Source organism: Martes martes, assembly GCF_963455335.1.
Source record: "Martes martes genome assembly, chromosome: 13".
NCBI classification, from domain to species: Eukaryota; Metazoa; Chordata; class Mammalia; order Carnivora; family Mustelidae; genus Martes; species Martes martes.
Genome location: NC_137901.1, coordinates 61799096 through 61818159, shown reverse-complemented (window position 1 = coordinate 61818159; position 19064 = coordinate 61799096).

The following is a 19064-nucleotide window of genomic DNA, read 5'->3' as shown; positions in this document are numbered from 1 at the left end:
CGGGACTGGAAGAGATTATGCTGAGTGAAATAAGCCAAACAGTCAGAATCAGTTATCATATGGTTTCAGTTATTTGAGGAGGATAAAAATAACACGGAGGACAAGGGTAGATGGAGAGGAAAAGTGAGTTTGGGTAAATTGAAGTGGGGAGATGAACCATAAAGATGGTGGACACTGAGAAACAAATTGGTGGTTTTGGAGGGGAAAGGGGTGAGGGTTTGGGTGAGTCTCATGGTGGGTATTAGGGAGGGCACGGATTGCATGGAGCACTGGGTGTGTTGCATAAACTATGAATTCTGGAACACTGAAAAGAAATTATATATATGTAAAAAAAACTAATTATGTACTATACAGTGGCTAATTGAACAAAACAAACAAACAAAAACAAACAAAACAAAAACAAACATTAAACAAACAAGCAAGATACATTTCCCCCATTGTGGCTCCTCGGTTGCAACTTCTTGGTAGTTTATCTAAATTTGTCTCCTTATTTCATAGGTCACAAATTCTCAGCTTCATATATACCCAACATAGGACACACAGAGGATATTCACTGCCATTCCTCTCATTCCAAAGGGAGGGAGAGGGAGGAAGCACACAGTCACTGGTGGAGAGCAATTGTGAAATCTAGCTGGACCCACAGCACCAGTTGATTAGGGCTCACTGCAGCTACCTGGGAGCAGTTCTCTGTGATTCTTGACTCTGTCTTCTAAACAATCCTTTTCACATAAGAAATGACTCATCTTGTAGCTAAAAAAAAATTCTCATTTTGCTTCCTGTCCATAGGAGCTTGAGGACCCAGAGTCCCTGTTTTATTTTAAACTGGCTTTGTGTCTTTTAGTCTGAGATGACACAATTTCTTTAAAAACTTGTGAGTTTCTCATGTATAAAATTAGACCAAAGTCACAATCATAATCACACTCCATTAGACAGAAGTCATACCACATTTTTTTTTCTGAGATAGGCATTTCTCTACCTTGTGCTCCAAGTGAGATTGATATGGGAGAATAATCCTGACATTCCTAGAAGCCCAAATATCTAGTCAACAGGTGTACAAGGTACATGCTTGATATTATTAGAATTTTTGTCCAACTTAAAGACACCATCTTAAATGTCTCTTGTCTGAACTAAGGCTAACTTACTCTAAGGGTGTTAGGCTATTAGGGCTCTGGATATTATCTTTTCCTTAAGGTCATTTATTACTTTTATTACTTTTAAAATATCTTGCTATCTGGAGAGGCTGCTTTACTTCCAACACAGTAAATTCTGGCTCCTTTGTATTTATTCTAAATTCTGCTTGAAATTAAATAGTTGCCCTCTAACACATGTAGCTTCTCCTATACTTTATTATAGTCAGTGGAAAGTAGCCGGGTATCCCCTACAAAATTCTGCTTTGAAATATTCTTAGACCCTAAGTTTCTTAGGTATCCATCCAACTTCGATTTGCTGAAGCCTACAATTCCACCAAATGCTTCACCACCATATAACGTGGGTCTTCCTTTCCTCAGTCTTATTAAAATTTTCTTACTTTCCTTCAAGCCTTCACTAATGGCCTTTTTTCTTTTCTTTTTGAAACCTTCGGGCCTCTGCAACCAAAAAGACCCAAAGCCAATTTTTTTTTGTTTCCTATTACTGAGGACTCCTATTTTTAGCTGCTAAATTCTTGAGTCAGCATTCAGAGGTGCAAAGCCATTATGAGTATTATGAAATAAGGGATGTATTGTAGAAATAAGATCCTACAAAATTTCAGGAGAGGCTGGAGAAGTAGGAATTTGAAAGGAAGAGTTGAGGGATCAGAGTAAAGCCCCCAAGCAGCCCTCCCAAAGCCAGTGTGCCCAGCTGCCAGAGTAGGGTCATCAGAGACAACAAATGGGGTAGTTAGTGGTAGGTTTGGCCTATGCTTGTGATCTGCATGCCTGGATCGCTGGGAGTTGGCTAGACCAGCAGTCCAGAAGAGAACCCGATGACACCAGGTGGGAGAGACTAAGATGAGATGGGACCTGCCAGCACCTGTCTCTCTAACTGCCTCCCACCAGGATGACCTACAGAACATCAAAGCTCCTGTTTGCTTCTGCTCCTCAATCCCATTCATCTTTCTCTTTTAGCCAGATCTGATCTGGAATCAGTGAAGGGGATTCTGCAAAACAGAGTTCCAGTTTAGCCAGGTTGATTTAGTACACCACACTTCAACTTCAACCCAGTGAGATCTGGGTACATGTGACAAGCACTGGGTGTGGTGCATAAACAATGAATTTTGGAACACTGAAAAAAAATAAAATAAAATAAATTCTTTGGATTATTCTTCTGGATATAAAAAATGTTGTCAGTAGTAACCAGTTCATTTCTCTTGTTTTCTTTCTAAAGTGAGGTGGTCCTTGGGAAAAAAGCCGTCTTGGCCAGCAGATGAGATACATGAACCTCTCTTGAATGTGCTAAAATCATCCTTCTTCAAATTTTGTCACTAGTATAAACTAAACAAGACTTCAATTTTATTTTATTTTATTTTAGGAGTTAAATTTTAAAATGGTGACCTTAGGCCAACTTACACATTTGTGGACAATTTTATACCATATAGCTGTCTTACCAAGGGAAAATAGTGAAGTTGGGTGACAAGAAAGGAACTACGTTCTAGTCATGTGTCTATTAATCTTAAATGCAGGCGGATCATGTCACTTCCTCACTGAATCTGCTCAGCCTCAATTTTCTTCTCCTTCTTCAGCTCCAGCTGTACAGCCCAGAATTGCTTAATTCTCCACATGCACTTGGGGCCCATGCTCTGCCCATGCTCCTTCCCTTTCCCTTTGCCTTCTTGTCCTGTACAACCTTCCATTTATTCAATAAGCCCCTTTCTGCCTGGAAGGTTTCTACTCCTCACTTCACATCCTGCTCCACATCACTTCTCAGGAAACCTTTTCTAGATCTTCCAGCCCCACATGCAGAAGAGAATTAATTAATTCTTCCACTTCCAGGGTGCTTCATGCCTGCTTATGTTATAATGCATACAATATTCTAGCAAAGTGCATACTTAGTCTGACTCCAGATCTAGCTAATGAGCTCCAGGGAGCAAATGAGGATCTTATTCTTCATTAAGAATATCTCCAGCCAGGGCACCTGGGTGGATCAGTGGGTTAAGCCTCTGCCTTCAGCTCAGCTCATGATCTCAGGGCCCTGGGATTGAGCCTGGCATTGGGCTCTCTACTCAGTGGGGAGCCTGCTTTACTCCTTCTCTCTGGCTGCCTCTCTGCCTACATGTGATCTCTCTCTCTCTCTCTCTCTGTCAAATTAACAAATAAAATCTTTAAAAAAGAATATTTCCAACTATAGGACAAGATTGGTACATAGATCATCACATATATTGGTCAGATATGGATGTGCTGATTGGTGGGTAGTGCAAAGGATGGATAAAAGAATAAAGGAAAAATACATAGAAAAAATAGTGAATATTTCCCCTGAGTCTTGCCCTGTATTTTTTTTTAAAGATTTTATTTATTTATTTGACAGACAGAGATCACAGGTAGGCAGAGAGGCAGCCAGAGAGAGAGGCAGCCAGAGAGAGAGGAAGGGAAGCAGGCTCCCTGCTGAGCAGAGAGCCTGATGCAGGGCTCGATCCCAGGACCCTGGGATCATGACCTGAGCCAAAGGCAGAGGCTTTAACCCACTGAGCCACCCAGGCGCCCCTCTTACCCTGTATCTTACTTCCAACTAAAATACCAGCCATCTCACTTCTCCTGGAGGGGAGAGGAGAAGTGAGATGGGGGAAATTGGAGGGGAAGATGAACGATGAGAGACAGTGAACTCAGAGAAACAAACTGAGGGTTTTGGAGGAGAGGGAGGTGAGGGGTTGGGTGAGACTGGTGGTGAGTATTATGGAGGGCACATATTGCATGGAACCCTGAGTGTGGTGCATAAACAATGAATTCTGGAACACTGAAAAGAAATGAAAAAAAAGGGGGAGCAGTCAAGATGGTGGAGAAGTAGCAGGCTGAGACTACATCAGGTAGAAGGAGATCAGCTAGATAGCTTATCAAACCATTGCAAACACCTACAAATCCAATGGGAGATCGAAGAGAAGAAGAACAGCAATTCTAGAAACAGAAAATCAACCACTTTCTGAAAGGTAGGACAGGCGGAAAAGTGAATCCAAAGCTTCGGGAAGATAGATCACGGGGGGAAGGGCTGGGTCCCGGCAAGCGGCAGAGCAATGGAGCACTAAACCAGGACTTTTAAAAGTCTGCTCCACTGAGGGACATCATTCCAGAGGCTAAACTGGGATGAAGCCCACGTGGGGTCAGTGTGGCCCCAGGTCCCGCAGGGTCACAGAAGGATCAGGGGTGTCTGAGTGTCACAGAGCTCGCAGGTATTAGAGCGGGGAAGCCAGCTACAGAGACAGAGTCAAGGAGTGAGCTCTCAGCTCGGGGTTACCTTGAACTGGTCACAGGCTGGGTGAGCCTGGAGCACAGCCAGAGGCCAGGGAGACAGGAGTGATTGAGTGCTTTTCTCTGAGGGCGCACTAAGAAGCGGGGCCCCGAGCTCTCGGCTCCTCTGGGCCAGAGATTGGGAGGTCGCCATTTTCATTCCCATCTTCCAGAACTCTACGGAAAGCGTTCAGGGGACAAAAGCTCCCGAAAGCGAACCCGAGCAGATTACTTAGCTCGAACCCTGGTAAGGGCAGTGCAATTCCGCCTCAGGCAAAGACACTTGAGAATAACTACAACAGGCTCCCCTCAGAAGATCAACAAGAAATCCAGCCAAGACCAAGTTCACTTACCAAGGAGAACAGCAGAATTCCAGAGGAGGAGAAAGCAAAGCACGGAACTCATGGCTTTCTCCCCATGATTCTTTAGTCTTGCAGTTAATTTAATTTTTTTAATTTAATTTTTTTTCTTCTGCTAAATTTTTAAAACTTTTACCCTTTTCTTTTTTTAACGTTTTTAAACTAGTTTATCTTAACAATACTTTTCAAAAAAGAAAAAATAATCTTTTTTGAACCTTCATTATTATAGTCATATTTTATCCTTCATTGTATTTAACTTTATTTTTTGTATACACATAGGGTTTTTTCTTCTAAAAAATTTGGGGTACAACTTCTAATAGATCAAAATATACCCTAAATCTAGCTCCGGGCTTGTTCTAGTCTCCAGCCTGAGCAATTTCTCTCCACTTTCTTTTTCTTTATTCCCCCAAACAACTTACTTTATCAACTCATTTTTTAGAAATTAAAAATTTTTTTTTCATCTTTATAGGCATATTCCATCCCTTCATTGTGTTTACCCTTATATATGTTTTTCATTCTTTAAAATTTATATATGTTTATATATTTATATAAATTATATGTTTTTATTTTATATTATATATATATATTATATATATATATATGTTAAAATTTTGGGAGGTAGGTTCTTCTAAGAGACCAAAATACTCCGAAAATTAAGTGGGTGACCCTGTTCTAGTCACCAGTCTAATATATATATATATATTTTTTCTTTTTTATATTTTTTCTTTATTTGTTTTCTTTAAATTTTTTTTTTTTCTGAACTTATTTTTACCCCCTTTCTTCCCCCCATGATTTGGGGTCTCTTCTGATTTGGTTAAAGTGAATTTTCCTCGGGTCTTTGCCACCCTTTTAGTATTTTATTTGCTCCTTCATATACTCTTATCTGGACAAAATGACAAGGTGGATAAACTCACCACAAAAAAAAAAGAACAAGAAGCAGTACTGAAGGCTAGGGACCTAATCAATAGAGACATTGGTAATATGGCAGATCTAGAGTTCAGAATGACCATTCTCAAGGTTCTAGCCAGGCTCGAAAAAGGCATGGATGACATTAGAGAAACAATGTCTAGAGAAATAAAAGCCCTGTCTGGAGAAATAAAAGAACCAAAATCTAACCAAGTTGAAATAAAAAAAGCTATTAATGAGGCGCAATAAAAAATGGAGTCTCTTATTGCTGGGATAAATAAAGCAGAAGAGAGAATTAGAGATATAGAAGACCAAATAACAGAGAAAAAAGAAGCTGAGCAAAAGAGAGACAAACAACTACTGGACCACGAGGGGAGAATTCGAGAGATAAGTGATACCACAAGATGAAACAACATTAGAATAATTGGGATTCCAGAAGAAGAAGAAAGAGAGAGGGGAGCAGAAGGTATATTGGAGAGATTATTGGAGAGAATTTCCGTAATGTGGCAAAGGGAACAAGCATCAAAATCCAGGAGATGCAGAGAACCCCACTCAAAATCAATAAGAATAGGTCCACACCCTGTCATCTAATAGTCAAATTTACAAGTCTTAGCGACAAAGAGAAAATCCTGAAAGCAGCCCGGCACAAGAAGTCTGTAAAATACAAGGGTAAAAACATTAGATTGGCAGCGGACTAACCCACAGAGACCTGGCAGGCCAGAAAGAAATGGCATGATATATTCAGAGCACTAAACGAGAAAAACATGCAGCCAAGAATACTATATCCAGCTAGGCTATCATTGAAAATAGAAGGAGAGATAAAAAGCTTTCAGGACAAACAAAAACTGAAAGAATTTGCAAACACCAAACCAGCTCTACAGGAAATATTGAAAGGGGTCTTCTAAGCAAAGAGAGAGCCTAAAAGTAGTAGATCAGAAAGGAACAGAGACAATATACATTAATAGTCACCTTACAGGCAATACAATGGCACTAAATTCATATCTCTCAATAGTTACCCTGAATGTAAATGGGCTAAATGTCCCAATCAAAAGACACAAGGTATCAGAATGGATTAAAAAAAACAAAACCCATCAATATGCTGCCTACAAGAAACTCATTTTAGACCCGAAGACACCTCCAGATTGAAAGTAAGAGGGTGGAAAACAATTTACCATGCTAATGGACATCAGAAGAAAGCTGGGGTGGCAATTCTTATATCAGATCAATTAGATTTTCAGCCAAAGACTATAATAAGAGATGAGGAAGGACACTATATCATGATCAAAGGGTCTGTCCAACAAGAAGATCTAACAATTTTAAATATCTATGCCCCTAACGTGGGAGCAGCCAACTATATAAACCAATTAATAACAAAATCAAAGAAACACATCAACAATAATACAATAATAGTAGGGGACTTTAACACTCCCCTCACTGAAATGGACATATCATCCAAGCAAAAGATCAACAAGGAAATAAAGGCCTTAAATGACACACTGGACCAGATGGACATCACAGATATATTCAGAACATTCCATCCCAAAGCAACAGAATACACATTCTTCTCTAGTGCACGTGGAACATTCTCCAGAATAGATCACATCCTGGTCATAAATCAGGTCTCACCTGGTATCAAAAGATTGGGATCATTCCCTGCACATCTTCAGACCACAATGCTCTGAAGCTAGAACTCAATCACAAGAGGAAATTTGGAAAGAACCCAAATACATGGAGACTAAAGAGCATCCTTCTAAAGAATGAATGGGTCAACCGGGAAATTAAAGAAGAATTGAAAAAATTCATAGAAACAATTGATAATGAAAACACAACGGTTCAAAACCTGTGGGACACAGCAAAGGCAGTCCAGAGAGGAAAATATATGGCAGTACAAGCCTTTCTTAAGAAACAAGAAAGGTCTCAAATACACAACCTAACCCTATACCTAAAGGAGCTGGAGAAAGAACAACAAAGAAAGCCTAAACCCAGGAGGAGAAGAGAAATCATAAAGATCAGAGCAGAAATCAATGAAATAGAAACCAATAGAAACAAACAAACAAACAAACAATAGACCAAATCAACGAAACTAGGAGCTGGTTCTTTGAAAGAATTAATAAGATTGATAAACCCCTGGCCAGACTTATCAAAACGAAAAGAGAAAGGACCCAAATAAATAAAATCATGAATGGAAGAGGAGAGATCACAACCAACATCAAAGAAATACAAACAGGGGCACCTGGGTGGCTCAGTGGGTTAAGGCCTCTGCCTTCGGCTCAGGTCGTGATCCTAGGGTTCTGGGATCGAGCCCCATGTCGGGCTCTTTGCTCAGCGGGGCGCCTGCTTCTCCCTCTCTCTCTCTCTCTGCCTGCCTCTCTTCCTACTTGTGATCTCTGCCTGTCAAAATAATTACATAAAAATTAAAAAAAAAAGAAATACAAACAATTATAAGAACATTCTATGAGCAACTGTACGTCAACAAATTTTACTATCTGGAAGAAATGGATGCATTCCTAGAGACATACAAACTACCACAACTGAACCAGGAAGAAATAGAAAACCTGAACAGACCCAAAACCAGTAAGGAGATTGAAACAGTCATCAAAAACACACTATGGAGTATTAAGTCTCCATCAGAAAGGATGAATACCCAACTTTTGTAGCAACATGGACAGGACTGGAAGAGATTATGCTGAGTGAAATAAGTCAAGCAGAGAGAGTCAAGTATCATATGGTTTCACTCATTTGTGGAGCATAACAAATAACATGGAGGACATGGGGAGATGGAGTGGAGAAGGGAGTTGAGGGAAATTGGAAGGGGAGGTGAACCATGAGAGACTATGGACTCTGAAAAACAACCTGAGGCTTTTGAAGGGGCGGGGGGTGGGAGGTTGGGGGAACCAGGTGGTGGGTATTAGGGAGGGCACGGATTGCATGGAACACTGGGTGTGGTGCAAAAACAATGAATACTGTTACACTGAAAAGAAATATAAAATTAAAAAGAAAATCTCCAAATAAACAAAAGCCCAGGGCCAGACGGCTTCCCAGGGGAATTCTACCAAACATTTAAAGAAGAATTAATTCCTCTTCTGAAACTGTTCCAAAAAATAGAAATGGAAGGAAAACTTCCAAACTCATTTTATGAGGCTAGCATCACCTTGATCCCCAAATCAGACAAGGGTCCTATCAAAAAAGAGAATTACAGACTCATATCCTTGATGAACACAGATGCGAAAATTCTCACCAAAATACTAGCCAATAGGATCCAACAGTACATTAAAAGGATTATTCACCACGACCAAGTGGGATTTATTCCAGGGCTGCAAGGTTGGTTCAACATCTGCAGATCAATCAATGTGATACAATACATTAATAAAAGAAAGAACAAGAACCATATGATACTCTCAATAGATGCTGATAAAGCATTTGACAAAGTACAGCATCCCTTCCTGATCAAAACTCTTCAAAGTGTAGGGATAGAGGGCACATACCTCAATATTATCAAAGCCATCTATGAAAAACCCACCACAAATATCATTCTCAATGGAGAAAAACAGAGCTTTTCTGCTAAGGTCAGGAACACGGAAGGGATGTCCATTATCACCACTGCTATTCAACATAGTACTAGAAGTCCTAGCCTCAACAATCAGACAACAAAAAGAAATAAAGGGCATCCAAATCAGCAAAGAAGAAGTCAAACTATCACTCTTTGCAGATGATATGATACTACATGTGGAAAACCCAAAAGTCTCCACTCCAAAACTGCTAGAACTTGTACAGGAATTTAGTAAAGTGTCAGTATATAAAATCAATGCACAGAAATCAGTTGCCTTTCCTACACCAACAACAAGAAAGAAGAAAGAGAAATTAAGGAGTCAATCCCATTTACAATTGCACCCAAAACCATGAGATACCTAGGAATAAACCTAACCAAAGAGGCAAAGAATCTATACTCAGAAAACTATAAAGTCCTCATGAAAGAAATGGAGGAAGACACAAAGAAATGGAAAAATATTCCATGCTCATGGATTGGAAGAACAAATATTGTGAAAACGTCTATGCTACCTAAAGCAATCTACACATTTAATGCAATCCCTATCAAAATCCCATCTATTTTTTCCAAAGAAATGGAACAAATAATCCTAAAATTCATATGGAACCAGAAAAGACCTCGAATAGCCAAAGGAATATTGAAAAAGAAAGCCAAAGTTGGTGGCATCACAATTCCGGACTTCAAGCTCTATTACAAAGCTGTCATCATCAAGTCAGTATGGTACTGGCACAAAAACAGACATATAGATCAATGGAACAGAATAGAGAGCCCAGAAATAAACCCTCAACTCTATTGTCAACTAATATTCTACAAAGCAGGAAAGAATGTTCAATGGAAAAAAGACAGCCTCTTCAACAAATGGTGTTGGGAAAATTGGACAGCCACATGCAGAAAAATGAAATTGGACCATTTCCTTACCCCATACACGGAAATAGACTCAAAATGGATGAAGGACCTCAATGTGAGAAAGGAATCCATCAAAATCCTTGAGGAGAACACAGGCAACAACCTCTTCGACCTCAGCCACAGCAACTTCTTCCTAGGAAGATCGTCAAAGGCAAGGGAAGCAAGGGCAAAAAATGAACCATTGGGACTTCATCAAGATCAAAAGCTTTTGCACAGCAAAGGAAACAGTTAACAAAACCGAAAGACCACTGACAGAATGGAGAAGATATTTGCAAATGACATATCAAATAAAGGGCTAGTATCCAAAATCTATAAAAGACTTATCAAACTCAACACCCAAAGAATAAATAATCCAATCAAGAAATGGGCAGAGGACATGAACAGACATTTCTGCAAAGAAGACATCCAGATGGCCAACAGACACATGAAAAAGTGCTCCACATCACTCGGCATCAGGAAAGTACAAATCAAAACCACAATGAGATACCACCTCACACCAGTCAGAATGGCTAAAATTAACAAGTCAGAAAATGACAGATGCTGGTGAGGATGCAGAGAAAGGGGAACCCTCCTACACTGTTGGTGGGAATGCAAGCTGGTGCAACCAGTCTGGAAAACAGCATGGAGGTTCCTCAAAAAGTTGAAAATAGAGCTACCTTACAACCCAGCAATCGCACTACTGGGTATTTACCCTAAAGATACAAACGTAGTGATCCGAAGGGGCACGTGCACCCTTATGTTTATAGCAGCAATGTCCACAATAGCCAAACTATGAAAAGAACCTAGATGTCCATCAACAGATGAATGGATAAAGAAGAAGTGGTATATATACACAATGGAATACTATGCAGCCATCAAAAGAAATGAAATCTTGCCATTTGCAACGACGTGGATGGAACTGGAGCATATCATGCTTAGTGAAATAAGTCAATCAGAGAAAGACAACTATCGTATGATCTCCCTGATATGAGGAAGTGGAGATGCAACATGGGGGGTTTAGGGGGTAGGAAAAGAATAAATGAAACAAGATGGGATCAGGAGGGAGACAAACCATAAGGGACTCTTAATCTCACGAAACAAACTGAGGGTTGCTGGGGGGAGGGGGGTCGGGAGAGGGGGGTGGGGTTATGGACATTGGGGAAGGTATGCGCTATGGTGAGTGCTGTGGTGTGTAAACCTGGCGATTCACAGACCTGTACCCCTGGGGATAAAAATACATTATATGTTTATTTAAAAAATTTTTTTAAAAAGAAATGAAAAAAAAAAAGAAGACCAAAACAAACAAACAAACAAAAACCTAAAAGACATACCAGCCAGAATTAATGTGCAACCCTGAGATGAGCAATAGAGTTAGGGTGAGGAGCAGATAGTCTCCATGACTACGCAGATTCCCTGAGCAGTAGTTCTTGGGAAATCAGGAAGGCTTTACAGGCAGACACAGCGTGACAAATCTAATTCCACCAGAACAGTAGGTTTGCAACTGCTTCCTTTCCATCCCCCAGACTACTTCCATCTCATAAAATAAATGTAGCTGCATTTATCATCAATAGGACTGAGCTGTCATCTTCCACTATGGGAATTCCCTGGTACAGAGTGGCACCATTGCATCTCCTTAAACCAACCAGAAAAAGATGGGACATGTAGAATCTTTAAAAAAGAAAGACTGTGGTCCTGCCATTCACTGATTCAGGTATTACTATACCTCTAGTCCCAGCCATGTACTCACATTCACACACACACACACACAAATAACACATTTTCTTCCTTCTACATCCACCCAGTCAAAAAATTGGTAAACCAAAGGAAGGAAACTCAAACAGTTTTGATGCAGACAGAATATATCTAAAGGTCCTAATGCAAAAATAGGAAACAATAAATCAAGAAAAATCCCATCCTTCACTATTGATTTAAAAAAAAAATCTCATTATAAATGCAACCTGACACATTTCAAAAGCAAAAGAATTTGAACTGTATGAAGGGCATCTCAGTTCCTTCCACCGTTTAGCTGTTGTGAACATTGCTACTATGAATATTAAGGTGCATGTGCCCCTTCTTTCATTACATTGGTGTCTTTGGGGTAAATACCTAGTAGTGCAATTGCTGTGTTGTAGAGTAGCTCTATTCTTAACATCTTGAGGAACTTACACACTGTTTGCCAGAAGGGCTGTACCAGTTTGATTTCACACCAATGGTATAAGATGGTTCCCCTTTCTCAACATCCTTACCAAAGTTTGTTGTTTCCTGTTTTGTTAATTTTTACCATTCTAACTGGTGTAAGGTGATATCTCATTGTGGTTTTAATTTGTTATTTCCCTGATGGCTGGCATGTTGAACATTTTTCATGTGTCTTTTAGCCATTTGTATGTCTTCTTTGGAGAAGTGTCTGTTCATGTCTTCTGCCCATTTCTTGACTGGATTGTTCTTTGGGTGTTGAGTTTAATTAGTTCTTTGTAGATTTTGGATATTAGCCCTTTATCCTAGATGTCATTTACAAATATCTTTTTCCATTCTCTGGGCTGCCTCTTAGTTTTGTTGACTGTTTCTTTTGCTGTGCAGAATCTTTATATCTTGATGAAGTCCCTAAAGTTAATTTTTGCTTTTGTTTCCCTTGACTTTAGGGATGTGTCCTGAAAGAAATTTCTGTCCAGTGTCAAAGAGGTTACTGCCTATGTTCTCCTCTAGGATTTTGATGGATTTCTGTCTCACATTGAGGTTTTCCATTCATTTTGAGTTTATCTTTGTGTATGGTGTAAAAGAATGGTATAGTTTCAGTCTTTTGCTTGTGGCTGTATAGTTCTCCCAGCACTATCTACTGAAGAGACTGACTTTTATTATTGGATGTTCTTTCCTGCTTTGGTGAAGGTTAATTGACCATAGAGTTGAGGGTCCAATTCTGGAGTCTCAATTCTGTTCCATTGATCTAATGTGTCTGTTTTTGTGCCAAGACCATACTGTCTTGATGACTACAGCTTTGTAATATAGTTTGAAATCAGGCATTGTGATGCTCTCAGCTTTGGTTTCCTTCTTCAACATTCCCCTGGCAATTCAGAATCTTTTTGGTCCCATACACATTTTAGGATTTTTTGTTCCAACTCTGTAAAAACTATTCATGGTATTTTGGTAAGGATTGCATTGAAAGAGTAAATTGCTCTGGGCAGGATAGAAATTTTAGTGATGTTTATTCTTCCAGTCCATGAGCATGGAATGTTTTTTCATCTTTTGTGTCTTCCTCAATTCTTTTCAGAAGTGTTCTGCAGTTTCTAGAGTATAGATATTTTACCTGTTTGGTTAGGTTTATTCCTAGGTATCTTATGGTTTTTGGAGCTGTTGTAAATGGAATTGATTCCTTTATTTCTCTTTCTTCATCACATTGTTAGTGTATAGAAATGCAACTGATTTCTGTGCATTGATTTTGTATTCTGCCATGTTGCTGAATTGCTGTTTGATTTCTAGTGATCTTGGGGTGGAGTCTTTTGGGTATTCCACATAAAGTATCATGTCATCTGTGAAGAGAGAGAGTTTGACTTCTTCTTTGCCATTTTAAATGCATTTTGTTTATTTTTGTTGTCTGATTGCTGAGGCTAGGACTTCTAGTACTATGTTGAACAATAGTGGTGAGAGTGGGCATCCTTGTTGTGTTCCTGACCTTAAGGGAAAAGCTCTCAGTTTTCCCCATTGAGAATGATATTCGCTGTGGGCTTTTCATAGATGGCTTTGATGATATTGAGGTATGTTCCTTCTATCTCTGTACTTCAAAGAGTTTTAATCAGGAAAGACTACTGTATATTGTCAAAAAGACAATGCTTTTTCTGCACCGGTTGAGAGGATCATATGGTTCTTATCTTTTCTTTTATTGATGTGCTCTATCATGTTGTTTGATTTGCAAATGTAGAACCATCTTTGCATCCCAGCAATAAGTCCCTGGGTAGTGGTGAATAATCCTATTATGTGCTGTTGGATCCTCCTGGCTAGAATCTTGTTGTGTATTTTAGCATCCATATTCATCTGGGATAATGGCCTGTAATTCTTTTTGGTGGGGTTTTTGGTTTTGGGATCAGGGTAATGTTGGCCTCATAAAACGAGTTTGGAAGTTTTCCTTCTATTTCTACTTTTTTTGGGAAACAGCTTCAATAGAATAGGTATTATTTCTTCCTTAAATGTGTGGTAGAATTCCCCTGGTAATCCATCAGACCCAGGACTCCTGTTTTTTTTTTTTTTTTTATTGTTGTTTGTTTTTTTTGGGGGGGGGTTTGTTTGTTTGTTTGTTTTGTTTTTTGGAAGTTTTTGATTACTGCTTCAATTTCCTTGCTGGTTATGGGTTTGTTCAGATCATCTATTTCTTTCTATTTCAGTTTTGGTAGTTTATAAGTTTCCAGGAATGAGCCCGTTTCTTCTAGATGGCTTAATTTGTTGGCATATAGTTGCTGGTAATAATTTCTAAAAATTGTTTCTATTTCCTTGGCGTTAATCGTGATCTCTCTCCCTTTCATTCATGATTGTATTGGTTTGGGTCCTCTCCCTTTTCTTTTGAAAAAGTCTGGCCAGTAGTTTATTGATCTTATCAATTCTTTCAAAGAACCAGCTTCTAGTTTCATTGATCTGTTCTACTGTTTCTATGATTTCTATTTCATTGATTTAATCTCTAATCTTTCTTATTTCTCTTCTCCTGCTTGGTTTAGGTCTTATTTGCTCTTCTTTCTCCAGGTCTTTAGGTGTAAGGTTAGCTTGTGCATTTGGGATTGTTGCAATTTTTTTGAGAGACACTTGGATGGCTATATATTTTCCCCTTAGGACTGCCTTTGCAGTATCCTATAAGTTTTGGATTGATGTGTTTTCATTCTCATTGGTTTCCATGAATTGTTTAAGTTCTCCTTTAATTTATTTGTTGACCCAATCATTCTTTAGCAAGATTCTCTTTAACTTCCACGTGTTTGAGTTCCTTCCAAATTTCTTTTTGTGGTTGAGTTCCAGTTTCAAAGCATTGTGGTCTGAACATATGCAAGGAATAATCTCAGTCCTTTGGTATCAGTTGAGACCTGATTTGTCACTCAGTATTTTGTCTGTTCTGGAGAAAGTTCCACGTGCATTCGAGAAGAATGTGTATACTATTGTTTTAGGGTGGAATGTTCTGTATACATCTGTGAGGTCTGTGTGGTCCAGTGTGTCATTCAAATTTCGTGTTTCTTTGTTGATTTTCTGTTTAGATGATCTGTCTATTGCTGAGAGTGGAGTGTTGAGCTCTCATACTATTAATGTATTATTACCAATATGATTCTTTATTTTGGTTAACAGTTGGCTTATGTAGTTGGGTGCTACCATGTTGGGGGGCGTAGATATTTACAATTGTTAGATCTTCTCATTGGGTAGACCCTTTAAGAATAACACAGTGTCCTTCTGTATCTCTTACTACAGTCTTTAGCTTAAAATATAACTTGTCTGATATGAGAATTGCTACCCTAGCTTTCTCTTGAGGTATGTTGGCAGGAAAAAAATGTTCTCCATCCCTTCACTTTCAGTCTGGGTGTATCTTTAGGTTCAAAATGAGTATCATGTAGACAGCATATGGACAGGTCCTATCTTTTTTATCCAATCTGCAACCCTGTGCTGTTTTATTGGCACATTTAGGCCATTCATGTTGACAGTGATTATTGAAAGATATTATTGTATTTCTGTCATGTTGCCTGTGAAGTCATTGTTTCTATAGATTATCTCTGTAAATTTCTGGTCTATATTACTCTTGGGGTCTTTCTTCTTTTATAAACCATACTTTAATATGTCTTGCTGGGCCAGCTTGGCTGTCACATATACTTTCAGTTTCTGTGGTCCTGGAAACTTCTTGTCTTTCCATCCATTCTGAATGACAGCATTGCCAGGTAAAGTATCCTTGGCTGCATGTTCTTCTCATTTAGTACCATGAACATATCTTGCCAGCCCTTTCTGGGTTGCCAAGTCTCTGTGGATAGGTCTGATGTTATCCTGTTGTTTCTCCCTCTGTACATAAGAAATCTCTTCCCCCTAGCCACTTTCAAGATTGTTTCCTTGGATCTAAGATTTGCAAATTATACTATTATATGCCAGGGCATTGTTCTGTTCTCCTTGATCTTGGGAGGATCTCCTTGATCCTCTCTGCCTCTTGGACACGAATGCTTGTTTCAGTCCCCAGATTAGGGAAGTTCTCAGCTACAATTTGCTCAAATATATCTTCTGGTCCTCTCTCTCTCTCTCTCTCTCTCTCTCTCTCAGTTTCTCTCTCTCTCTCTCCACCCTCTCAGGGGTTTCAACAATTCCGACATTAGAACTTTTCATGGCATCATTAATCTATCTCAGTCCGATCTCTTGGGCTTTAATCTGTTTTTCCCAGGCCTCCTTGGTTTCTTTCTTTTCTCTTATCTTATCTTCTAGTTCACTAATTCATTCTTCTGCCTTGTTTACCCTGGCAGTCAGAGTATCCAATTTAGGCTACATTTCATTCATAGCATTTTTAAGTTTGGGCTGATTAGATCTCATTTCTGCCTTTAGAGATTCTATATTGTCACTGATATTTTTCTCAAGCCTAGATATCGACTTCATAATTGTTACTCTGAAGTCCATTTCTGACATCTTGCTTATATCCATATCCAGTAGGTTGGTGGCAAAAGCCACAGTCCCTGGTTCTTTTCTTTGTTGGGGGTTCCTCCTCTTAGTCATTCTTTTGGTGGAGTGGTTAAGGGAATGTACAGAGTCCAAAATATTAACCATGACCCAAGCAAGATGCATCTGTTTCATAGGGACCTAGAGTTGTTCTCTTATTCTTCCAGCTTCTCTTCTGGGGGAGGGGCCTGCTGCACTATTACTCAAGCAACCCTGCTTGGGCAGAGTTGTCCTGCCCCCAGTTGGGGGGAGGAGATGGGCTCAGTGAAAACTGGTTTTGGGGGGATTTTGTTCTTTGATAGCTTTCCCTCGTGGCTTTCTGTGTCTCTTTTGAGAGTCAGAGCAAAAGTGACTGCATCCAAACCTCTGTCTCAAAATAGAGAAATTGTGGTCTGTTCTTCACTGAGCTCTCCAGAGCACACTGTCTCTGTTTCTGTTTGCACTGCTAGAAACCACAGCCTCCCTGGTTGTGTGCCCCTCAGCAATACACCCAACAGTGGAACTCAGGTCTGGGCTCCTCTCTGCCCTTTGTGCTTTGAAAACCCTGAGCTGCCAGTTCCTGTGTGCATAACCACAGCTCCTGGATCCTGTCAGGGGGTTGTACTGCAGTCCTTTCCCCACCACTATCAGTCTGGGAGACTGTGCCACATCCCCCACATAAGACACTTTTGTGCTCTGATGTTATATCACCTTCCCAGTGCCAGCTTATGATGACTCCCTCTGCCTTCTGTTTATCTTCTAATATCTGTGTGCAGAATCATGGCTCCCTGCTTCATATCTCAAGACCATCAGAGGTATTCTGTTTGTAGAGATCCAGATATATATTCTTATATCTCAGACTGATTTCATGGGTGTTCATAATTTTTTGGTAGATATCCAGCTAAGTTCAACAAATTGAAATATGGTCCCCTACTCCTCTGTCATCTTTTATGTCCTCCAGTGTAAACTTTTGTTATTGTTTCAACAGCATATTTTAGCAAAGATGTGTGAATCAGTAGAAAAAATATATATATTGACCTCTGTTCTCAGTTACTGGCACAGAGCTACTAACATTCCTGTAATTTCCTGAGTGGTAAGTGCGCTAGGGGCATCTTTTGTTCTACTCTTTGGTCTTTGATCTTTCTGACATAGAGCTCCTAAGTCCCTTGGATGGTCCTGGGTGATATGGGCTTCTTTTTTTCTAATGAGGCAACGCTGAGATCATGCCTGTCATTAAGTCTCCATAAACACCCCAAAGTACAGAGTTTGAAGAGTTTCTGGGTTGCTGAACACATCTACATTTTCGTTTGGCTGTTCATTTGTATCCTTTATATATTCTTTATAATAAATCAGGATATCCAAGTATTTCTCTGAGTTTTGTGAGGCATTCTAGCAGATTACACAACTCAAGAAAGGGGTTGTGGGAACCTAGATTTATAATTCAGAAGCACAAGTGACAACCTGGGACTTGCAACTGGCATCTGAAGTGGGGAGCAGTTTTTTGGGATATGAACCCTTATCCTATAGGCCCTAATACTCTCTCCAGATACATAGTATCATAACTGAATTGAATTGTAAGGCAACAGCTGGTGTCAGACCGTTGTTTGATGTGTGGAAAACCACACACACACCTGGCATTAGAAGTATTGTGAACATGTAGGTAAAAGAGTAATACAAGAGGAGCGTGTATTCTTTACAGAGCTACTTTTCAACCCCTAATATTTTATGTGTTGTGCAAATGGCATGGCCCTGCATATATGAAGGACACCTGCCCTTGTGTCTTCTTGCTTTCCATTCCATATCCCTCCCCAGATTCTGTCTCTTTACTTAGTACCTCCCCGCAACTCTCTCTTCCTCTCTTTCTCTTTCCTTCTCTCCCACCCTCTCTCTCTCTGGCTTGCTCCTTCTCTCTCTCTCTCTCTTTCTGCCTTTCCCTCTCTCTGTCCTTCTCCTTCTCCCTCTTTCTCTCTCATCTCTCTCCCTTTTCTTCCCCCCTCTCTGTTTCTTAACTCTCCCCGCTCTTTCTCCATCTTCCCCCCACCTTTCATTTCTACAAAGGCAGCATAACTCTGAGGACGATTGTGGAGCTGTGTAGAGCAGAAGTGTCTGAGCTGCTGAGTTGTATAAGAAGAGAGAGAGAGAGAGTTCCATGCATGCTACCTGCAATCTTCTTTTCCACCCTCTCAGAGGAAAAGAGGTGGGATGGTGTGGCATGCAGTGCACTTGCAGCACCCATCATTGCAGTTGTTGGCCAGCATCTCAGTTTACAAGTTTGTTTTTTTTTTTTTTTGTTCACCAGCTGAATGTGTTTCTCTCTAGCTA